At 32.9% G+C, this 27,006-nt stretch overlaps 1 long non-coding RNA gene across 1 annotated transcript; it reads right to left on the bottom strand.

Moving 5' to 3' along the window:
* Nucleotides 1-253: 253 nt before the first annotated feature.
* LOC124358774 lies at nt 254-4,455 on the bottom strand. The gene is made up of 2 exons (XR_006922071.1): nt 4,346-4,455; nt 254-461 (listed from the first exon to the last, which is right to left on the bottom strand). It is a non-coding gene; the product is annotated as an uncharacterized LOC124358774 (long non-coding RNA).
* Between the last annotated feature and the right edge of the window lie 22,551 nt (nt 4,456-27,006).

Below are 27,006 nucleotides of genomic sequence, written 5' to 3' on the forward strand. Positions count from 1 at the left end.
GTCGTTCTCTTTGCCTGTATCGTTACCAGTGATGTTCCTTCCTGCCTTCAGGGATGATCTTCTCTAAAGCAAATCTTTAATTTTGTATTTAGTTGCTCTATTATTATTAATTTCTTATTTATCAATTAACTTCGCGATATAATACATTACTCTATACCTTCACTGTTGGTCTATAACTGAGTGACGATGAGTATTTTCATAAAACAGCAAGCGCAATACCACGTAATAAGGAATCTAAACAACTATTAAATCCAATGTGGATAACAAGGCTTTATTAACTGACAAATATATTGGTTATTAACTAAGTATGTATCCCACAATATCATTCAGTTCTTCCTACAAGCGTCATTTACTCCAGTGCCATTTGGTAGAAAGTCTTCTTTTGGATAGATCGACAATGCAAAGTTTAATGAATTGGCTTCCAATACGTCCACAATGCAGACCGTTGCAACAAGTGCAAACTGCGCACAGAAAACACACTCTTAAAATATGTTCATGTTATATATTATAAAACTAGAGTGTTTTAAATACTTAAAGACGTATAGCATGTAATACAGTATATTGAAATATGAATTTAGTTTTACTTAAATATAGAATTATTTGATTTGTTGGCTAAATGTGCAATTTATTGCTTATTACCCTACCAAACTTTATTCCCCATAAAAATCCAACTAAAAGTAAAAGTTAACAACAGATAGTGCGACCAGTGTCATGACTATCATTTAAGTTTCCGTTTCACACTGGTCCACAAATTGTTTACACAATTAAAGTCGTGGAATATTTCAGTCTCGCTATGGAAATCTAACCTCAGTCAAAAAATGTTCAACCGAAACTTTAACTAGAATTGCTCGTGAACTGGAAAGCTTTTATGAAAGATAAACTTCGATAAAAATAAATTATTCACTCGTGGTTAGCCACTCAACTTACTGTAATTAGAAATTTAAATATTGTATAACATTGAATATAAAAAGTATTATATTTAATATAATAAATTTAATATTTACTTTAAAATTTAAACATTATTATATTTAATTATTTTAAACATTATATAACTGTTTTTATAAAAACAGTCCAAAGTAGGATTAGATTTGTCTTCACTTAGCACTATAAGCTGAGGAAACCTCTTATTGTACTTAGTCCTTTGCACTTGCTTCCGGAGAGATAGGACATCCAGGATAGGTACGGTTGGTGTAGGGACCACCTCCCACGGAGATCTCGTGAGCACACTGTAAGGACAAATTCCGATCATTACACCTTAATCTTGTGGCCTTGGAAGAAGGGGAGGCCAGTTAGGATGCAGCCGCTCCAATCAGAACAGGTAGAGAGGAGTACTCTCCGTGGAACTACTGAAGTGACATATCTGATTTTGCCTTCTATCGTGTGTATCCTCTAACAGGACGATATTAAACATCCAGACGAGAACACTCCAAGGAGATTGATTATTTATTATTACTATATCGTTGGTTCAACATTTAAGATGTGCTAACCACAAATACTTACATAATCAAGGCAAACACGCGAATAATATTTCAGTAATATAAGCAAATTCTGGTATTTTAAAAATAACGTGCCTTGAGTACATCATAAAAAGAATATAGTTAAAGTTTTTTGACCTTCAATTTCTCTATTTTGTGATAATAACACATTTTTATGCAGGAAAAGTAAACTGATAATAATTAAATTTGCTTAAACTTATATTAAAGTTTTATTAAGTTAGCTAGATTTAAAAGACGCCTAACCTCTACCGCTTCACCAACACACAAAGACTAATGCAATTAGACGTTCTTGTGGCTGATTGAGGTCGGTTATGCCATTAGGATGTGGATTTAGCTGCAAAAACGATTCATCCATCCCAAAAAATTGTAACATGTCATGGTTTAATTACACAAAGATTTGTTACGTCCCTAAATATTGAATATTAACACATCTGTTAAGCCTTAATTTTCAAAATAGTTGTTCTTAGAAAATCCTGGAGGAATAATTATAGAATAAGTTGAATAACAGATTTTGTTTAAATTTCGCTTAGTTTTACTTACTCTTAGTTCAGGGTAAGAACGTAAAAAATTAGGCCCTGATAGGTCCTGCGTATCTTTGCCTGTATATCCTGTATACGCGATCTGTATATGCGATAACTGTTAATAGAAATATCGATCGTAGGAACTTGAAACTTTACTTGGTTCCATGAGTCGCATGATTAAATGATTCATGACTACTGATTGAAATCTGTGCCACTCAAACTCCTGAAATGATTCGAAAGATTGTTATTGAAAAATAAACATAACACCTAATGAAATTTTCAAAAATGTTTTAGAACAATATTTGTGATTACTCCAATGGTGCACGTAAAGCGTGAAGACCTCAGCGGCAACCAGAACTGTCCGGTCGTAACTAGTTTACTTGGCAGTACGTGGACGGCTGTTACGTGAATATTTGACTTGAACATATATAACCAAGAGTAAATACTCATTAATATAATAATTAATCTATTATATTGATTAATACGTACTTCAATAACTGTAAATGTACAGTGATGTTAGATATTTTACAATTATATGAAAAAATAGTCTAAAACATTTCTAAAAGCATTCTTACTATCTCACTTTTTACACAATAACAGTAGAATTAGGCTTACGCGCTTTCCTTAGTCTTCCGGTTGACGCCACGTCGAAACATTGGCTACACAATATATTCCAATAGTATGTCATTAACATATATTTTTTCAAAAATAATATATGCATATATTTAATGTTTATTTGTATGTACACACCTTGATTAGCCTGCGTTGCAGGTTATATGTAAATGTTATATGAATATAGGTTTATATGATATTCTGTCAGTAGGTGGTAAAGTAAGTGCTAATATATTGACAACATTTTGGTTTTAATTTAATTTCTGAAAAATATCTAAAATCTATTCTATTATTGTGACATAATAATTTATAAATATATTTTCAGGAAGGCTAAAAATTGTCTGCAGTACACTTCAAAAATTATCGGAAGCATTATGATAAGATAAGAAAGTACAAAAAAGATTGGCGAATCGCTGAATTAGGAGTGAAGGAGATGTTTATCTACATAACGAGCCTCTATCAGTCCTCAGTTGTCTCCGTTGTCCCTTCCCAAAGCGTGTTTCTGGGAAACCTATCTCCGCACTAACATTGCGTTAAATATTTACTGACAGAACAATACAAAGTTTTGATTTGACCAATTGGACAACACAATTTCCTACGAAACTATACGGGCATGGGGATTACAAATGTTTAGTTTTTAAAATTTGTAATAACCCTATTAGAAATAAAATTATATTGAAAACTTGTAAAATGTAACAAAAAGAGTCGTGTAAAATATAAACGAGTACAAACAACATCAGTGGCAAAGCATATCTCCATTTAACGGCGTATTTTGTACGAGACCACGGAGCCCGAACGCCCCCAAACAGTTTTAGCAAAATATTAAATTCTCTGAAGAGAATTATTGACCTTTCTATCATAATCATTATTTTATAGTGTAAATAAAATGAATGAGAATTTTTAAGACTCAAAAAGTCTATATTGATTGAGAGACAGGCACCTAGGTGACGAGTTGTCTTAACCATAATTTGATAGGTTGGGCTCCCTCACAACTCAACCCTGACTCCATTATCAAAACGAGCATATGTCTATCGACCGAGAGAAGTCGTAGCTGCTCTTTTTGCATGGGTGCTAACCTTATCCTCAATATTATACAGACTTTTCATAGCATATAATGAAGAAAATAATTTTTTTAATTTAAAGAGGCGATTTTAGAACTTAAAAGTCTTCTCTTCCACTTTCCACGACCACAAGTAAAACCTAACCTAGCGTATGTTCTTCAGTATTACTCAGAAAGCTATTCCTTAATATATTACAAAATGCTATATGTAAACATGTTATTTTTTTAACTATGAGCCTTAGTACGTACAGTTAGATTTTTGAAGTAGGAACGAATTGACTATAATGGTTAGTAAAAGATATGAATTTATTATGACACTGCAAGAAGTGGTAAGAAAAATTAACGTTAAATTTGTAAAATTAATCGAACCAAAATGGACGCCGAATGAGTACAGTTACTTTTCCTAAATTTTAAGAATGTATATTCTATAGGTTGTAAGTTAATTTTAAACGTGCTTTGATGGTGGTATGTTGTGCAAAACTTTACAAGATAAAACGTAAAAAGCTCACTCGCATAAATGGGGAGTCGATTTTGATTACAAAATGTTCAGAAAAACAGCCAAACGAAATTAAAGTGTTACTAACTACGATCAAATTAAACATACGTTTCTAATAGTCTGCAGATAAAATTAGACGTTTTTTATGATTTTTACTTACAGGTTTGAATACGCTATTGCAAAACTGATCTTCGCATGAACCAAATACAAGAATAAATAATATCAAAAACATCGCGCTTATGAACATTGTAAGAGCATCGTAATTCCTACAGCTACCTCATCAAAATGGGATGAACATAAAATCTTGCAAATTTTATAAACCATAGATCTATTACCTCAATGGCAAAATACTCATTTTCATAATGAACGCGGATAATTCCATGCCTTGTAAAATTATTGGTATTTTTGAAAATAGGCGTGAAGTTGCTCAGTGTTCATTGTATTTGGCATTAAATTACTGCAGATATGTCGTAAACTGCATTGTTAAGCAAGGTTTTACAAGCCGAGGTTTATGTAATCACAAAATCACTGTCTTCGCGAGTTTTTACGATTACTTAGACAACCAAACATACAACTGTTTGTACTTGTGTACTTTATAACAAGGTATACATCACATACATTAAATGTGTCGTAACACGCTTCGCTGAGGTTGCATGCAAAATTTAAAGATTATAGTTAATTTTATTCTCGATATTTAGATAGATAGACAGGCCAACATTATACAGAAATGAAATGTTTACAGCCACCGGAAAACAGTAGATATGTTACGACAGCCTACTGAAAGGTAGACTTTAATGTCACTCAGCTAAGTCCCACGGTTGGACATGCTCCAGCATGAAACTTATTCTTGACCATTTAGAAATAAAGTTTTATTGCAGAATTAAAAGTGTACAAATTACATCTTTCTAGTGATATATTGCTACGTGGTACATTAACATATTTGTTAGTTGAGAAAAAAATACTAATGTGAGTTCACGTATAGTACATTTCTTAAAGAATGCGCTGAAATCAAATATTATATACGGATTTTAAAATTATTACGGATTTCACTCTATTATTTTTCTTTTTACTGAAAAAATAAGCTGCATGTGTTTATATGTCACATGTTAAAATCTCGTAAAAATTTTAATCAGCTTGTTTAGTAATTTATTTATTCTACTATTTTCTCGTTCACATCATGGGTATCAATAAGAAACAAATATTAATAATATTAGCTAACGCTTAGCTCAATTCCATGGACAAACATGCACTATCATCGAACTCAGAGTTAACTGTATGTAAATAAAGCTTCGTGTAAAATTTCAAACCTATAGGTTAGTTTGTTTTCGAGATATGAAGCCGACAGACGCGCAGAAATAAAATATTTCCAGCCCTTAAGTGATAAAGAGTTTTTGTTTAATTTCTCACGTTTTCATAACAGTTAGATTCTCATCCGATTGGAAATATCAAGCAGAACAATCGAACGCCCACGAAGTAATCGCGAGCACAATAGAGCGATCTAATCCTGCAGGCAATCCTTTGTTTGTCCGAATAATTTGCAGCCATTAAACGTCTTATTGTCCACTCCCATTGATTGTTCTACAGCCTTCAGTAACTTTTGTGTTCACAGATTTTATTCGCATTGTACAGCCTGCTAAAGATAGTGTTTCTTAAAGATTTTCAATTACAGTATTACCTTCATTAAATTTCGACAAAAATTTCTCCCATGTAATCGTGACAATAACGAAATTTTCTAAAATAATTTTCACGTCTTAACGTTTTATAACTCCTGTTAACAAAATAGAAAACAAAATTAAAGGTTATATTTAGACCGTGGTTACGGATTATCTTAGGAAATTTAAATGCGCAAATTAAAGATTTTTTCTAGAGATTTGAAGTATAAGAAAAGAATAATTTTCGAAATGATGGCATGTGAGCTACGATGTATCCGTACAAATAAACCATGTACCTTCACCGATGAGTATTTTAATAGTGCAAACCGTATAGATAGGTGACGGGTTGTAACCTGTAAAACATCTTTTGTTTAGTATGTGCTGTATCCATTTATCTGTTCTTTATCACAATGGAGGGGAGAGCCTCCTGTTGACTAAAATAAAGGATCCAGATAAGAGAGGAGAAATGAGGGAAATGGATAGCAGAAAACTATAGATTAACAAACCATGGGAGGAAAAGGATGAGGTACTAGGGGGCAGAAACTTGCGGAAGGAAAATAAAGAGGGGAACAGAATGCGTAAGTTTTCAGTTGTAGAGGAAGGAGAATTACTCGTGTGAGGAGAAAGGAAAGAGAGACTCCTGTGAAATCTGTAACAAGATTCGTTATGTGTGTTGGTGTGTGAGAGATAGAGGGAGGGAGGGTGGGAGGGAGGGAGAGAGAGGGAGGGAGAGAGGGAGAGGGAGAGGGAGAGAGGGAGGGAGAGAGAGAGAGAGAGAGAGAGAGAGAGAGAGAGAGAGAGAGAGAGAGAGAGAGAGAGAGAGAGAGAGAGGAATACAGGACGCTCAACAACTAGAAGATTGCGAGTCATTAGCAGCAAGCGAGCAAGATAAGAGTGAGAGAGGTAGACAGACGAGTTGTCGCCAACTATAGGAGAGTAAGTTGTGATATCGGTAGAGAGGGTGATTGAGCTATCAACTATGGGAGGAGGGCAGTTTATGAGACGTTGAGAGGAGTAGACAAGTGGACTCTTTGTTAGTTTACAGGCGCACTATAAGTTGCACTATACGATATCCATTTAGTGTGCAAAATTAAACAACACTATACATTTTTATACGGAGTAAACCCTTTAAAGGTTATTGTTGTCGATCATCGCATTCTGTTGCTGCGGATTACTTAAAAGGCATACTGAAGTGCAGCTCATAATAATACCCTTAGTATATACCTTTATAGTTGTTATTTAATGGAAATTAAGTTCTATATTATATGTAAAGAGAAATAATTTTTTATTGAATTGTAGATATATTGAAACAAGCCATATCTCAGGAGAAATAAACTGGCCGTAAGAACATAACAAATTATTTTGACCAAAATACCCGTACTTAATACACGCATCTAACTTTTCCCCGTTTTTAAGGCCACATTTAAATGGTATAAACGATTGATACAGATATTATTAAAATTAAATGTTACTATTGGAGGAAGTTATGATTCTTTTAGTTATAATTAGTCAAACACGAGAACATCAATAAAGGTCTTGATATTGCTTCGAACAAAACATTGTGGGTTCAAATGAACGATGGTAAAGTAATTGCATCAAATCCTAACAGTAACGCGGTTCGTAGATTGCTAACTCTGTTGTCATCTACAACTGGCAACGTATTCAGAATAAAGAATCTCAATTACTATCTTCCTTGTAATTGCTGATTAAATTTTCCTTTTAAAATGACCGTCCTTAATATTATAATTTAGATATTTATTTATTTATATTTATCTTTCTATTGACTGTATGTCTAGTAGTATATTAATAACCTACCTCAACTTTGATTTCAGTTTAAAGGTTAACAATATAGAGTACCTTCAGTTGTGATGATTATAAAATATGATCTTGTTTTGAACAATGCAATCTAAGTTTAAACATTTTGGGACGGTTTTACAAGAACAGTTGTAGTTGATATGTCTGGCAAGAAGTAAACGCTGAATTTTACATCTGTATTTATCAGACTTATTCAGATGTATTCTTCAATAGTAGGCAATTACTCCTTCGAATATAGCATAAGAAACAACACCAGTTGCGTAATTCCTACTTACAGGTCAAAGCTATTTAAAAATCAGAAAACATCTATTCCTTACCATAGTCTATCAGGGAACGCTATGAAGGATTAACGATGAGCGTTGTCCCCTTTAATCCATCCCAGAACCCTCTCTTTCGAATTGTGAATTTGGTACCATGAAGGATAAAGTGATTACAAATAGGATTTCTAAGTATTTTTAGCTAAGTATATTTGACTTTTCCGTCTCCTTTTTACTAATTAATTGATTGATTAACTAATTAGCTTCCATCTAGCTCAGTATTAATTATTTTATTTATTTATCATTGTAACTTGTATTTATTTCACGCTCAATTTTAGATATTTCTCGATAGATTACAAAATCATTTTATATATCCCTTCTAACCATTTTGAGAAGGGGAAATAGAGCTTCGAAATTCGTCATAATGATCTGAAGTGAATAATTTATTACAAATTCAAGGGTAGAGAAGAAGAATTTAGGTTTGTCGGATGAACTGTATAATATAAGAGTATCATATGCTACTACTCTATCGATATTAGGTAAAAAGGCGCAAAGGTTTCATAGAAATCATTTATGTTGATCCTCTACTACAATTACTGCTATAAATATTCGTTGTCTCTTATATTTCATATTCTACAAAACTAATACTATAGAAAGAAAGCCAGAAATGAAAGTGACAATCCACCGGCCACAATACTCGCCAGGCTGCATCTGAACTATCGGAACAATCTAAAGTTCTGTAAGGAATCAAAACAAAGGGACTCAAACTTCCTGGTTAGTTTTAAATTGTTAAAGCTTATAAATTTAATAACTTTCGGTGATTATGTAAAAGTTTTTCTTCATCTTATAATATCAAAGGTTCATTTGTTATCTACCAGTTCAACAAGGATTCCATTAATCGTTACTAAGAGTTAATTGAAACCAACTGCATTACTCGAGTTGGTTTTGATTGAACGTTACAGTAGTAGAAAATATTTTCAGTCAATATCTCTTTGTAAATAAACATTATAAGTTTATATGTGATGTTATTTTTTAAACATAACAACTACTTATGCATTAGTAAAATAAGCATGGGATACAAACCTATATATGGGATAGTAGTTTGAGTTTATTAAGGAATATTAAACCTTTACTAAATAACTAAGAACTTCTTCACCAAAAGCTAGCCAAAACGATTTTAACCACATGTTTAGGGTAAAAGCTTTTTGTAAATAAGGGTGCTACAGCTTGGAAACTGTTCTTATGCAAAACCTTCAAATATTTTCCGAGGGAGGACCCCTGGACCCTCTTTTCCATTATACCCATTGATTATAATGAGAAATACAAGATCATTTCAAATGTCCAGATCTAGGCACAGCTTAACACTTCTGTGTAATTATACTTGAGCCTTTCTAAATTTATTATATGCAAGTTGCCCCCACTTAGAGAACGTTTTAAGGGCTCACTAAAATTAAATGCAATTTTATGTGATAGGAATATGGTACTGATTATTTCTATAAAGATTATATTTGGCTTAACCTTTCATTTATATAATAATTTAACCACTAGACACTTAAAAATTGACATATCAACATAATCAAACGAGATGTCAATAGATGTTTCAGAAAATAACATACAAACATGTTCTAAATTTACATATATACACAACATTTACCACGGATTCCTCCCACACCGTAACGAACCAAAATAAACGTTCAGCCTAGCACAGGAAGAATGAGTACATCCCAGTATATAACTACACTCTTTGTTAGTCTGGAAATTATTTCTTTAGTCATAGGAAACTTCAAGACTCTGAGAGCAATTGAAAATAATTTTAATCATTAATAACAATATTTTTTCAATGCAATTTTTATATTTTGAGTCGAGGAATTTTGAAAGCAACTAGTTTCTTGTCAGGCGATTCCATGAATAATATTTACGCAATGTTTATTACAACAAAATTAATATACCATAAGAAGAAAATGAAGTTATTTTCAAATATTTGAGACATTATGAAAAGTTATACAGGACTATAGTGTAATGTTTATAAAGAGAATAACGTAGAATAGAATTTTTAATATGGCCTTCATAACTGATTTCATTTTCTTGATATATATTTAAAATGGTCTCCAAGCAATTGAATGCATTGTTCTTGTAATTTCTTTATTAATTTAAGATTGTAGAATTTTTTTCTATTCACTTATATTTTGTGTGTTGCGATCAGCTGTATAAATCTTTTATATTTTTTTGTAAATACATCTTTTAAACACAATCACCACATCTTATTTCATATATTCTGGATTTATTTAATTTAAATCCTTATTTAATTCTAAACTAATCCTTGGGGCTTCCTAATACATGATATAGTGTATTGTTTATTTTGTAAGAAACAGATTTATTTCATGTTTTAAAAGTTTATCAATTTCTTTTCGAAAGGCATCGCCCAAAAAATAAAAGTTGTATTAAAGAATAGTTTTTATTACTAATTATTTAAAATGAGAAAGAATGTCTGAATCTACAAAAGGCATAGCAATGAAAGATGTTCAAGAAGATATCCACAACACCATGAAAAACTAATTGTAATTATATAAATATACGTTACGACGATAAAGCATACACATTGAATTTCTTCAAAGTATTTCTTCAGATAGCGCCATACGGATTTGTAGGAATAAGTATTATTCCTAGCGACACAATAAGTCCGGCTCATATTGCCACCGTGGAGGTGCGGTATCAATATTGACAGAGGCTGTATTGGCTGTCGAGAGAGGATGTAGAGAGGACACTCCTGCTTTCAAACTTTCAACATTTTCCACCGATGGTCCAAACTTCAGGAATTAATCGATGTAAGACCTTAGGAACAACTCTAAACAATTCTACAATTCTCTTCAGGAAACAATAATTCTAATCCACACCATAGTGTACTCTTTTCTTTGTCTGGTGTGGCTACATGCAGATTTCAATAGTTAATAATGAAGTTTAGAATTTTAGAATACGGTTTTATAAAATAAAAATGTTTAATAACAATATTAATTCATCAGATTTTTATTGCGATACAAAATGTAAAAATGCGATACAGTATTATGATTTCCTTCCTCCTATGAAAACCCTTTGTAATTTTGTTCTCTGGGTCATAAGAAACGCAAACCAACTATAATCATCTATATATATATATATATAGATGATTATAGTATATATATATATATATATATATATATATATATATATATAGATGATTATAGTTATATTAGATAGATAGATTATAGATGAGGTGCTTAGTTGGATGATTATATCAATTAATTAAGCACCTGTATATCTGTATGTGACACTTAAATAAATTAAATTATAAAATAGCTTTCCAAAATTAAAGAAAATTTTGTTAAATGTTATCTATGTAATGGTTTCTATAAATAAAATTTGTATATGTAAGTATATTTGTTATCATATAATGATTAACGATTCTTATAACTTAATCAACTATTTACCAATGGATTGGTAAGGCCTTGCCTGTATAATCTATCCAGCTAGAAAATAAATTTATTAGTTTTTAAAATGTCACAGTAAAAGGTTTTATATGTAACCAATGTTAAACTTTAAACATACATTTCTGTACGATATTCCTATTTTATCATACGTACGTAATTATTTATGAAATTACAATACTATACTTAATTCGCAATATTGAACATTGCAGCTCTTGAAAAATTCCTTACACAATATATTACTTTGGGCCAGAATCCATTACAGTAATACCATGTGTACAATTACGTTGTATCACAGAAAGCGTAAATGTGTTACATTGGATTAAGCAATATGTTGGAGAATTTTCTGTGTTCTCTCCATTTACAACTTCTTAATCCTGGGCTTACAACTTCACGTGCTTCATTACGTCAGAATCTCGCATCGGTCAAGAGATTAAAACTTTATCTGACCTCAGAGTACATCGCAGGATTTGGCCTACTCACTGCCTTCTGGTTTCACGTATTTAATTCAGTTAGAAAACAGCACTGCTTTATAGATTAAAACTGTGTATGCTTTGAGAATATAACGTGGGATTTGTATCCCGCTACTCTAGTCTTCCATTATGAATATTAGTTGGAAAGAGGCTTGTAGCAGTATAAAGGTATACTACTGTGTGTGAGAAAAAACACACTGAGCAAAATATCAGTAGGTGGAAAAAGTTTATTGCTTGTGTACAGAAGAATGGTTTGGATGTTAAAAAAAAAGATTTCAATGTACAAGATTTCATGAGTAGAGTTATGAGGAAGATGTGAGTAGTAATGGGCACAAATTACCAACACGTTGACATTTATGAAAATTGAGATGTTTACAACCAATAGCTCAACAACCTTACGATGGGTGGTTGTAAGTTACCGGATTGAGCCATTCGCAAAGGAAGTGTCTAAAATGGACGATTTTAGAACAAAATGATTTTACTTTCATACATATCTTATAATAAAACTTCTTGTAACGAGTGTTGTAGAGAGACAGCTGATTGCCGCACAGTCTAGGGCGTCGGATTTTGGATCTGAGTTAGAGATAGCTCAAGTTCAAATCCCATTGGTAACTGAATAATTCGTTATTAGTACTGCTGATCTTATCCTATTTGACAAGTTCCCCTCGCAAGCTAGTGCACAATAAAAGGCAAAAAAGGACATAGGCCTCTCCTTAAAAAATTTCTTTTTACTTATCACAGACCCAAAGGTCATGTCCATATTATAACACGAATTCTAACATAAATAAAATAAAAAGTTAAACAAGTGAGCTACACACCCAGTGGTAGTGAACTTAAAATCAGACCACCTAACTTGTGTCTACGGAGCAACAATGAGGTCTAGGAAAGCTTTTACAAGTACTTCAATAACCCCACCACACTGTACTAAAATGCGTGACAGACTACGGAATGAATATGTGTCACATTCAATTTTGATGATTCAATAAGAATAAATTCATGCTGTACAACTAGTTAGAAGTGAAATTTAGATAAAAACTACCTAAACAGTAAAGACACTCAACTCAGGCACCTAACGTTGCCACTATATTCTCGAGGTATCGGTGTATTGCAAGTTCAGATGTCACTTGACTCTTACCAGGGATGTCCACGGGTACATTACAAGAAGTAGGGACAACTTGAGGGTTCAGAAACATCGGCCAGCCGTCTTTGATAAACTCCCTTCAAAGGTTGGTGTCAGTTAATCAGCTCGTACCTGGTAACATCAAGAAACTGGAAAATTAAAACTATTTCAAAGATAGACTAAAACACTTCTTGGTGACTATTCCCTTGAGAATCTCGTGGTTATCAGTTGGGAACATTAAACTAATTTACTTCTTTGATTGCTTGGTTTGCTAAGTGTGAAAAAAGTGTATGAAATTTTGTGTATGGATGTTATATGATTGAAACCATTGTAAAAGTAAATTATAGTCAGTGTATTAACGATGTAATTACTATTTTACTATTAAAAATGACTTGCATTACAATATGAGTATTGGCCTTTTGCAGTAAAAAAAATATATTTGATTTGATTGGAAGTGCAGTCGGCCGAGTACGGATGCTATGGGGTAACCTTATTGAAACTAATTGGTTTGAAATATTTTTTACGTATAGCTTCAAAATCAAGATACGGTGACTGCGTTCAGTTTCCCAGCACGACTGACCAGTTGCAAGACGGCTATCTCCTTAGCGATAAGAGGCCTGGACTCTGATAACTTCACTGAGAACTGGCGGAACAGTTATCGCATAGTGTAAATAAGGATAACCAGTTTCTTATCTCGAGTATCACTAGTCGAGTTGCTATCACTAGGTGTTGCGCCAGACAAAGTAAATTCTGTTCACATACGACAGTAATATCTAGAAAATGTATAGAATTGAAATGTCCGACACTTGTTGTGATAAAACTCGCAAAAGCTCTTGCGCCTTTTTAGCATATGAATTTTTACTGTCGGATACCAAACTTGCGCAATTTCTTGGAAGTGTAAACTCACCCTACTATAGTTAAATGACCTTGAGTTATTTTCCATAAGAGCAACGTTTAAACCTTACATAATTTTACGCCCCCTCATTTTTATTTTAGCATTATGTGATATCTCTCATTTTAAACGTATAATTATAACGCATACAAACGTATTTCATTTCTTTGTAAAGTGCGTACTTTTTAAATAAGTAAACAATAAAAGTACAATCAAATTTGTGATTTTTTTTCTGAATAATCGATAAGAATTTGGAAAAATCTCAAAGGCGTTTGGAAGCATATAAATTATATTAAAAAAACAGTGTTCTCCAATAATTCTATGGATAAAGATAAGGGCGTAAAAATGCACGAGGTTTAAGACTTTTCTACGGGAGAACTCAAGGGTATTTTACTACGGCGGGCTCTTTATGTAATGATGTTTTTAATTGATATACTTAGTACTATTTTACTATTGACGTTTGTCATACATATGTAATTAACATAAAGAATAATACAGATATTTAAACATTTGTATAGTGCATTTACATTTGAAATTCTACGGAAATTTGATATTGATTTAATTTTTAATTTCATGTTATTATACGTGTTCAATGCAACATACACCTGAGAGCACAGTTCATTTGAATCTATTTCCTTACAATGTTCTTAAATAGCTTTACAAAGAGTTCCAAACAGACAATTACACATGTGAATCACATGCATGCAAAGTCGGGGGTTTTGCAAACATTTTACAGAACTAATTTCCTTTGCACGTCCAACGGAAGTGATATTGCAGTTCCAACAAAGCTCGCAATCCAGTATTAGTAAGCAACAGCGATGACCCTCTTTCTGAATGAATTTAAAATGTTTTTATAGTCAGTGCTTTGTGTATCTGACGTAAATGAGGTTTTCGTATTGCAATTATTATTCTTCTAAACATAACAATTCCAGTCATAGTGTCTGATTTAAAAGATAAAAATAAACTTGATACATGTGTATGATATACGAAATTGTTCATGAACTAGACCGGCAACGTTCAAGTTATGTATCAAAAATAAGACAAAAAAGCTAAAGATATAAGTTTTTCAGTATGTTCAGAACTGTAAGCAATTCAAAACATCGTTCCTGAAGTTATGCACATTAATATATATATATATATATATATATATATATATATATATAAAATTAGTACTTTATGTGATTCAATGTTTATTGAAATGAAATTAGGGTATTAACACTTAGACAAATTTAATGAGTAAATAAAAGTCATTTGACAGGTATTTGGTCTTCCGATCATATGTTACTTTGGTTATTTAAACACGTATGTAAAAGATACGGCCAAATACAAAATAATTGAATCGTAAAAAGTAAGAACTCTGTGGTGTAATGGTAGCACATTCACCCGGCAAGACAGAGATCCGGGTTCGAGTCCCGGCGGAGCAAGTACTTTGTGATTCAATGTTTATTGAAATTAAATTAGGCTATTGCCAGTTATATATATATATATATATATATATATATATATATATATATGATTAAATTATACGCACAGTGTTAAATTAAATGTTTATTATCGTTTTCGAGCTAAAGTTCATTTTTTATATATTTTTCTATTATTATAATTTTAAACAAATGTATTTATCTTTAATGTTAAGGTAAATATGTTAGTTTAAAAACCCGGTTATATCACCTGAACGTTTGCTTATTCAATTTTTATTGTTCTTACTGAACCAAATAAATACTTAAAAAGTGAATAGTGTGCTAGATATTTGTCATTTGACTGTTGTGTAGTGAAACTTGGAGAACAAATACTCACTTTCTTAACTTAACTCATGAAACGCCCGACTTGAGCGGAACAATAGCACAACACACGCCTCGGCTGCACATAACATTATGATTCAATATTCATGCATTGTGGCCTGAGCCCATACAGTCGCTTTGTGGTGTACTACTGTATGTTGTTTACAGCTGCATAATTCAGTCGTTTGCTCAACATTTTATCGTATTAGATCTTTACAGAGAGAGTGTTCCGACGACACCACACTGTGGGTTTCAAGCTATGAAATGGATCAGCAATAACTTTATTGTTACAAAAGGAGATTCTTATTTATTAATTTTAATAAATTTTATTTTCAATATAGTTGTTTCTATTTCGAGAAAGTGAGTTTCCACAAACAAAACTAGTGCTTACAACTATAGATTCTTAGGAGAAATTCCCCTATCGCTTTCACGAACCTTTTATTCGGCATAGTTTATAACTATTTAAATTAAACTATCTATCTATATTAACATGGTACAGAAATGTTTAGTTTATCGGCTGTCTGTGTGAATGTATATGTGAATTTTTATCTTTTATTTCTGAAAACAGTAAAGAGAGCAATTCATATTTGCCCCAAGTGTAATTCTTGCTGTCTCAAATAAAGAGAAAATTACTATTCAACTAACATTTCACGTTTCAAAATGACCGGCTGTTGAAGTTTATGAAAATATTTAAATTATAAAAAATTGTATAATTTAATTAGAAATATATTGACAGCCTAGAACACAATAAGTAATGAACACATAATGTAGATATATGGGTTTCACTGTTGCAATTCACGGTTAGTAATAATGAAACATATATAAACCGTGAAAATGAACAATGTTTATATCAAATTTTTGGTTTGTCTTGACACGAAGAACAAACTCCCAAAAATTACTGGAGGGTTCGTAAACACCAATATTCATATATATATATATATATATATATATATATATATATATATATAGTGTGTGTGTATGTGTATGGGTAAATATATATATATATATATATATATATATATATATATATATATATACTTTTTTTAAATATTTTTGTGTTTCATTGTTGGGTGTGAAAAATATACGTAGGCTAACACACTGGTTTATTATAATAATGTATAATTGTACATATTACCCACCCATAAACCCATGAACTGCAATAGTATTCAAAAGAACGGGTTAGTGCATCAAAGATGTGGTCAACTGTAAAGAAGCCAATGCAGACAGATTGAATATCCAGTCAGTCAATAAACGAAGATGTTTAATGATAAACAAGTCAAATATCAGAGACTAATGTTTTCCTAGTAGGCTGACGTCAGAGAGGAGGGGGAGAACCGATTGACAGATCAACGGACAGCTCGCCGATAATGATGAAGGGGGAGTAAGAAATGATAACTGCTTACTATTATTAGGAACTCAATATTCCTTAATTCACCAAATAGAACTTAGCAATTCAATATCCCTCAGAGTTTCACCTTAAATTAAACCCATACTAAACATTACACACTGGTGATTCACATTATGTAGACACTTGGGTGAGATAGTTCGTTCATTTACGTTTGCTCATTTAATATATCTTTTACACGAGGTTCGTTTTGGAACTTAGAAGAAAATAGAAGAGTAGGGCTAATACATCATGGTAAAGTACAGCCAGAGTATCTGACAACATTGTGTGCAAAAGGTCTAAGTGTTTCATTGTAAGGGTTCTCTCGTCTAATGGAAGTGTCTCACGCTCTTTCTGTCTCAACCACCGGTCTTGATACTGTATCGGTATCAGTATCTGACAACAATGTGTGCAAAAGGTCTAAGTGGTTCATTGTAAGGGTCCTCTCGTCTAATGGAAGTGTCTCACGCTCTTTCTGTCTCAACCACCGGTCTTGATACTGTATCGGTATCAGTATCTGACAACATTGTGTGCAAAAGGTCTAAGTGGTTCATTGTAAGGGTTCTCTCGTCTAATGGAAGTGTCTCACGCTCTTTCTGTCTCAACCACCGGTCTTGATACTGTATCGGTATCAGTATCTGACAACAATGTGTGCAAAAGGTCTAAGTGTTTCATTGTAAGGGTTCTCTCATCTAATGGAAGTGTCTCACGCTCTTTCTGTCTCAACCACCGGTCTTGATACTGTATCGGTATCAGTATCTGACAACAATATGTGCAAAAGGTCTAAGTGGTTCATTGTAAGGGTCCTCTCGTCTAATGGAAGTGTCTCACGCTCTTTCTGTCTCAACCACCGGTCTTGATACTGTATCGGTATCAGTATCTGACAACAATGTGTGCAAAAGGTCTAAGTGTTTCATTGTAAGGGTTCTCTCATCTAATGGAAGTGTCTCACGCTCTTTCTGTCTCAACCACCGGTCTTGATACTGTATCGGTATCAGTATCTGACAACAATATGTGCAAAAGGTCTAAGTGGTTCATTGTAAGGGTCCTCTCGTCTAATGGAAGTGTCTCACGCTCTTTCTGTCTCAACCACCGGTCTTGATACTGTATCGGTATCAGTATCTGACAACAATGTGTGCAAAAGGTCTAAGTGTTTCATTGTAAGGGTTCTCTCGTCTAATGGAAGTGTCTCACGCTCTTTCTGTCTCAACCACCGGTCTTGATACTGTATCGGTATCAGTATCTGACAACAATGTGTGCAAAAGGTCTAAGTGGTTCATTGTAAGGGTCCTCTCGTCTAATGGAAGTGTCTCACGCTCTTTCTGTCTCAACCACCGGTCTTGATTCTGTATCGGTATCAGCATCAAGTGTATATGTAATAATATCCTTTACTAAATTATATTACATTATTATTATTTAAATATTCATATCAATAAAAATACAGTAATTTTCTGTCGAGTCACTACCAGTATGGTGATAATTGTTTTAGCACCTCCAAAAACATAACTATTGATTTAGACTCTTGCGAACATTTACTTACACTGGAAACCCCACAAAATAAGTCCAGAACATTATTCAGATAAAATATATTATTTATATATATATATATATATATATATATATATATATATATATATATTATATCAGCAATGTTTAAGACGTTTTTAGAATAAATCATATAAATGCTAAAAGTCTTAATTCGGGTACAGGGTGATATGTTCTGGACCTCAGAATCCGACATGGAGTAACTTGTCACGGCACTCCAGAACCTGTTATGAAGTGGCTTGTTAATGTCATCGAAGCTCGAGATTAATTGAATTGTCACGGCACTCACAGGACAACATTGAGTGAAATTTTACGGCGCTCAGAGTCCGACATTGAGTAGAGTGTGAGAGTCTTTCATTTAGTATAATATTACATCACTCACAATCCAACGTTGAGTGGGTTGTTCCGACACACACAGGGCCTTCCATTGAATAAACTAACGTTGAGTGGACTGTTTCGACACTCAATCCGGCATTAAGTGAACTATAACGGTTCTCACAATTAAACATTGAGTGAATTATTACGGCATAGTCCATCATTGAGTGGAATGTTACAGACTAAAAGTCCGACATTGTGTAGGCTGTCAGTGTTTGGCATTGAGTGAACTATTATGGAACTCACAGTCCAACGTTGAGTGAACTGTTACGACACTAAGTCCGAAATTGAGTGGACTATTACGACACTCAGTCTGGCATTGAATGAATTATTACGGTACTCCCAATTCGAAATTGAGTGTATTGTTACAGCAGCACTAATATTCCGGTATTAAAACACTAGCACTGGGGTAAAAACAAAATTTATGCACCTTAAAATAACTCACGAAAATTACTTTCCAATACAGCGTTCCATGTGATTATTTTAAATACATTTGATACAGGTCTGACAGGGTTGATTGAATATAATTCATTTATTACAAATATATTTATTATAATGAAAATGTATTTCTAACATTTACATCACTTATAAAAATAGTCCCTTTAGTAGCACAATGTTCAGGTCAGTAAATTAGATAAAAAATCACAATAGTAATTTTGTGCTTGCGGGTAAAACCTCATACTTGGGTAGAGTAGGGTGGAAAGGTCAAGTTATATGTAAACACTATTTCCTCTCAGGAGCTGACGAAATCCTTACAGTGAAAAAATTTAAAATAATTATAAATCCAATAGTAAAATTAATGTTACTGATTTTATTGGTATTTGATACCAGATTACAGTAAAAAATATTACAATTATTCAATTAAAAGCTTATATATAATGTTCAGCCTTAAGCTTATAAGTTTGTTTATTAGAATTTCATAAAATAAAAAATGCAACATTGATTGTTCCGATGATTCTATTCACTCATCATAGAACATCGGAATACATGAGCATCACTATAATGTTCATTGATGGCCACGAGCGGAAAACCCTGTTATGTTAATTGTATTGTATTGTATTGTGCTTCTGTATTTAAGTCAAATTATTACTACAAGCCTTACAGTTACTTCTTAAACGACAGTACAAAACTAATCGTTATTTGTACAACTAATTCTAGAAAACAGTTTACTCGACTCTCATTTACTGCGCTATCAAATAAAAATCTACACTAAATACATTCTAACCTAAATATCTATTAAATGTCAGAATGATAACTCATAAAGATTTATTGAAAAAAAAAAATTATCTTTAGTAAAAAAATTACTGGAAAATAAGTAGAAAAGACTTATATTGAAACTTACGTATAATACGAGTAAACTGTCTATACCACTGATTTTACGACCTTGTAAAAGGCTTAAAAAATTTGTGTTACTTCATACTTAACACAATGCGTTGCGATTAGGGCAAAATACACAGATAAAAATTAAAACACGAGCTATGAAAAGCTGGTAAAAATATATCTTAAGGTGTAGTCCAGAATAAAAACTCGTTTTTAGCGTAATCAGTCAGCAGCCATGGAAATGCTTATTGGTTGAAGATAGCTCACGGAAGAATCTGTAAATTTTCAATGGTTTTGCTAAGCACTTTTTAATGCATTTTGGAGTTATTACAAAAGCTATTTACAACATAGGTGTTTTTGTTATGAATTAACTTGATTTAACCCAAAATCGAAGATCGTAATGAAAAAAATTTGAAACAACTCTAGGAAAAGGTAATTGGGAAACATTTTCTACATTCTCATACATTAATGAATAGTCAGCGAAAATTAATATTGGTTTTTAGATCATACCTAATAATTTTTGAAATGGAGAGATAATATTACTTGTAGAATTCTTTAATGAGATAGTCCAGAAATTTTTGAGTAAGTATAGATTTTGAATTGATAAAAGATAAACTCTATTTATCTATGTCAATAAAGCTGTAGAAGGTAATCAATTCGCTTCGTAAACTCAATGAAAAGCTTCTTTGGCACATTGTAAGTGAAGAAGATTTTTTCAAAACGTGAAAAACAAAATAACTAAGCAATACAAAATGTTAAAATACACCTTTAAATCTGAACAATTCCTCAAATAACCCATCAGTCTTTTATTCTACTTTGTGAAGGATTTACATAGCGAATTGGTTCAGGATAAATAAGCAGGTACACGAGTGAAACTGAAAGCGTGGAGGAGGCTACGAGCAGACGTCCAGACTGCTGGGAAACCCGTAGGGGATCACCTGATCCTCTTGACTGTTCAGTTTAGTGTCCAGGGTCGCCAGTTCCCGAGCAGGGTCACCTAAAGATATGAAAACAGTTGTATATGTAACACTAGAAGAGTGGTTACAAGCAGATGTCTCGGCTCCTGGGAAACCCGTACGGGATCATCTGATCCTCTTGACTGTTCAGTTTGGTGTCCAGGGTCGCCAGTTCCCGAGCAGGGTCACCTAAAAAAATCAATTGTACCAAGATGGGAAGACAAGTACATTTATATCACTAAAAGCCTGATTACAAGTAGACATCTAGAGTGATAAAACTCCCATATAAGCTTAGTTCCTTGAACTTTCGGTTTAGTGTCCAGGATTCCTGAGGAGCTTGTTAGCACAGCGCTGGAGGCAAGGTGCTGTTATCTGTTATCTGCAATTCCTGAAAAAGATATCTGTGAGCAAACCCTGATATATTAAAATAGTAAAACCCTTCGAAATGAATTATAGAAATTCTACATCAGTTACCATTTATGGTTCATCTCAGCGTTGAAAAATATTTTGAAAACAGGTGTAAATGAAGATCTAATGAAGAGCAAATTTGAGACTACATAGTACTACATCTAAAACCGAATGAGATGTTACAATTTGTATACTATAAATATGATGAATGAAATGAGCAATCCTTCGGGAAACAAAATCTCGAAAAAGAATAGGTATTTTCCTGCAGTATTCGATGATCTACCATATTGAATACAATAGGATTGTGTATGTTTCATTATTAAATATTGCATAGGTTTTTATTCTATTATGTATCGTTATTGGCTTATTAGTATGGCGCGGGGGACTAGTTTTTACTCCATTGAAGAGTAAATTTAAGTTAAATCTCATGGTTAGCAAAATAAAAGCACTGATTGTGGTTTCCAAAACCGAATCAAATTTAAAATGTGTCGAAAAAAGGGATTACTCTTGAAAGAAATCTGAAATGTTAATTTAAGAAATTATTACAGATATAGGCTGGTGATTTTCCAATCATCAAGACAATTTTCAGATTGTATAGAGAATGCCACGTACGAACATATTAAATGCAGTGGGATGGAACAATATATTTCTCTTGAATATTACATACAATTGTATTTTTTCCCACGTACAAAAAAATCCAACAACATGGAATTGTGAAAAGGAAAGTGAACAAAAGAAAGGAATCGAGCATGACTGAAAAATTAAGTTAGATCTTCAAGGTAAACAAGGAGCCGAATTTACTTTCAAAAGTGTCGAAAATGGAATAGATTGAAAGAAATCGGAAAATTTACAGAAACTTATTCTTAAAAAATTATTATAAATAGGCTAGTGATTTAGTATTTTTTCAGTCGTGAAGGCAATCTCAGCTTGTCCTGGAGAATGCCACATACGAACATATTAAATGCAATGGGATAGAAAAATATGTTTCTGTTGAGTATTAAATACAATCTTATTTCATCCCACATACAAGAACAGTTCCAACAACGTGGTAAGGTGATAAGGAAATTGAACCAAAGAAACAAAAGAAGGGAAACGAGCATGACTGAACAATTGAGTTAGATGTTCAAGGTGAACAATGAAATAACATCAAATTTTAAACTTGTCTAAAAGAGAATAAACATGAAATAAATCGTAAAATTTTGCATCCAGACATCAAGCCATCAGGTTGTCCTAGAGGATGGCAAGAACGAACTTATTTAAAGCAATGAGACTAATATATATTTCAATGCCAATATTTATTTTTAATTGAATATTATTATTATTTGTGAGAATATTATATATAACTATCTAGATTTCCACATTTAAAAAAAATGTTCAACTTAAAATCCCAGTTTTCAAATTTATGTAACGATTAAATTATCAATTATTCCTTTATTATATTGTTAACATAGTGAAAGTTCTGCTCTTCCACCTAATTAATCAGTTTGTCATTAATATATTTACTTCCATTAATTTAGTTTTTTCTTTAACTAAATAAAAAAATATCTACGAAATTGTAATTGCTAGAGTTCGAATTTAAATCAACAGAAATGATTGGACTACTACAATTTGTTGGTTCATGGAAATTACTTTTGATATAGGTAGTTGTGAACTTTCTTTCTTAAAGCTCGCTTCTTTTGCTACACATCTGGTTGAAATAATTACCAGAAACTCTTACATCTCCTAAGGACAATACTTTATGTATAGCAGTAAATGATGACTGTATGTGGGCTACCTGTGAGACAGCTATCGTTGCTATGGTAACTGGAAGAGTCGCCCAGGATGGTTGTGTGGACATCGCCGTTCTGCAACCACTCCGTACAGTCCCAGTGGAATCCTGCAAGTGAACACGTGATCAACATATATAAGATATTACAAGGTTTACAACATTTTTGATAACTAATAAATGTTATTACAAGTTATACTTTAGAAGTTAGGAAAACTCGTTTTAAGTAACTTTTGTAAGTATTTGAGTTTCATTAGTTTGATTTTTGTTCAAAGACACATAGGTACAGCTTTCTTTGTTTATTTGGGTAACTTTTGTGGAGAAAATATTTATTTTCATTCATTATTTTCGAAGTGTTTTATTTTCAGGCCAGATTTTGGTTTATACAGTTTAGTGCGCGACTTTGAGTTTTTCAAGTAAAACAAACTTTTACACAATTCGATGTAAACCTTTTGAGTGGTTACCAATACACAACTTTTGTTCTTTAATAAATGTGCAAACATAAAACCCCTACTTAAATTAGTTTATTTTAATTTATATTTTAATTTATACAACCAATAATTTAGCACAAAATAAATAGTCTTTAGAGCTTTTAGATTAAAATTATTTCTTTCGATTAACTCCTTGAATAACACTAGTCAGTATAAATATTATTTATAATCCAACTAATATTAGATTATAAATAGTATTTTGGTGACTGACGATTGGTTGTGGGTGAGTCTAAAATAAAGAATTAAGGTTGCTAAAATTTATTTTCCAAATTATAACCCGTTTTATAACCCCCAATTCGACCTTCATCGAGCCTTGAACGCGAATTCTTTCTAATGGGGCTTACCCCCATTTTGTTTTCCCCACACAATGGAAGTCCGCCTTAGTTCGTCCACATAAATAAAATTAAATCTCCATCTGAACCCCAAGACTACCGACCAATTAGTATCTTACCAGCTCTCTCGAAAGGCCTTGAGCGAATAGTACATTCCCAAATATCAGATTTCTTGTCTAAAAATAATATTATTAATGTTTTTCAGTCTGGCTTTCGCCAAAACCATAGTACAGAAACTGCACTTCTGAAAATAACTGATGACATTCGATTAGCCATGGATCGAGGTCTTTATACCTTACTAGTTCTATTCGATTTCAGCAAGGCCTTCAATACAATCATTCATAATATTCTATTTAAAAAGCTTAAAAATGTAGGTTTCTCTGAAAATGCTTTAGCATGGATAAAATCATATCTGAGGGACAGAAAGCAGTGTGTGTGCAATGACAACTCAATGTCTGATTTCAGAACTGTGACCTGCGGAGTTCCGCAAGGATCAATACTTGGCCCACTACTTTTTATTTTGTACATAAATGACATTAACACTGTATTGCGACATTGCAAATTTCACTGTTTATGCTTATGACTTACAAATCTACTCACACTTTAAACATTATCGACATAAACCAGACTGTGAAGTGGATGAATGAAGACATACAACGACTTGTTCAATGGGCTTTAAAAAATGGACTTAAACTTAACCCGGATAAAACCCAACCCATGATTGTCTGTCATCAACGACTTGCCAACTCCATTGACCTACAGAATACACCGACAATAATTGTAGACGGAAAACTTTTACCATACGTTTGAAAGGTAAAAAGTCTAGGACTAATTCATAAGCAACACACTTGGATGGACCGATGCAGTGGTGTGTACACCTGTAACAGGGTGTTCGCTGCTGTTCACACACTGAAACGAATGAAAGGACTTCTACCATTTCACATTAAACTTCTCTTGATCCAAGTCACTGGTGTGTTTTCATTACTTTAACTACTGCAAGTCTGTAATCAATGACATGACTGTAGCCCTTAGCACTAAACTGCAAAAGAGCACAAAATTACTGCATTCGCTTTCTGTTTGATTTTACGTCGAAGGGATCATGTTACACCATATTTTATTCAATCATCAATTCTAAAATTTGCTGATTCAAGATCGATTCGAATTTTGTCATTGTTGCACTCTATTAATTAATTAATACGGATTCACCAAAATATTTGTCTGAAAACTTTCAGTTTTTTGGCGGGGAGTGGCGCAAGAGAAACTCGGTCTGGTGCACTAAGTCTCAGAATTCCAGTACACAGAACCAAAACCTATAACCGATCCTTCACCGTTACCGCCTGTAGATTATGGAACTCCTTACCAGATCCTGTCCAACAAATTGAGACGAAAACGGTTTTGTGGCGGAGCTGAGACGAAAATACCTGGGACCGGATGATCGTGGCGGGCGGCGGGGCTACTCTTTGAATCCTGACTGTGTGAATGAAAGAGTGAATGGAATACCGTTAAGTTATAGTTAATTAGCCTTAATTTGCATTATTAAGATTTAATTTTTTAAGAGGTTAAATGTAAGAAAGGACCGTGTGGTCCTAATTTCGCCTCAATAAAGAAGTGTTTCTTTCTTTCTTTTTTTTACCAATACCAGTTTTATAAAACCTACAATAAAATTAGGTACACATAACTAATCGGATACCATAATATGAATAACTGGTACAGAAATATTACTGGGTAAAACAGCGAAAAGGCTTTGCATTCTATTGACATTAAGGCATATTTTTAGGTAACGCTACTTCAGATATATTCAGAAATACGTAAAAAAGTCTGGCTTGACAAATGACATCCGGACAAGCCGGAGATCCTGTTTGCGACACAACCAACGGACCATGTTTGTAAGACCGCCATCACTGTTCTTGAATTACAGCTCACATTACATACAGATTCCGTCTGGCTTGACACATGACATCCGGACAAGCCGGAGATTCCTGTTTGCGACTCAATAAACGGACCAGGTTTGTAATACCACCATCAATGTTCTTGAACTACAGCTCACAATTACATACAGATTCCGTCTGGCTTGACAGATGACATCCGGACAAGTCGGAGATCCTGCTTGTGACTCAACAAACGCATCAGGTTGGTAATTCCGCCATTACTGTTCTTGAACTAAAGCTCACATTACATACAGATTCCATCTGGCTTGACACATGACATCTAGAAAAGCCGGAGATGATCCTGTTCGCGATATCTATTTTATTCTATTCTACATACAGATTCCGTCTGGCTTGATACATGACATCTAGAAAAAGCCGGAGATCCTGTTAGTGACTCAAAAAACCGACCAGGTTTTGTAATACCGCTACTCATAGTAGAACAGAAAATAGTAATAGAAGTGCCTAATTTAAAAATTAATGTTAAATATAGCTAAGGTAAAACGGGCTGGTTACTATTAGAGTTAAAGTGAGAAAATGCTTATTAAAAAACATATAACAAATTTATATAAAAAGCATACAACATTAACTATAAGTAAAATCTGTAAATTTGTTATCCGTTTAACAAAAAGTATTAAGTAGAATACGAATATAATAGTAGCGGTATATTAATGCTTTTAAGTCAAGCTCAAACTTTGGGAATAGCAAATACTAATTAGTAATCTAACAATTTCGGTCATTTTCTACGCACCTCACATTATTAATCCTAACTCTTCCTGTGTTTCCGATTCTATTAACGGTTTTCTTCCCATTTAAAATATCCGTAGTCGATTAATTTGTTAAGATTAATCTTTATTTTTTATCCAATT

The sequence above is a fragment of the Homalodisca vitripennis genome, chromosome 3 (assembly GCF_021130785.1).
Source record: "Homalodisca vitripennis isolate AUS2020 chromosome 3, UT_GWSS_2.1, whole genome shotgun sequence".
Classification (NCBI taxonomy): domain Eukaryota; kingdom Metazoa; phylum Arthropoda; class Insecta; order Hemiptera; family Cicadellidae; genus Homalodisca; species Homalodisca vitripennis.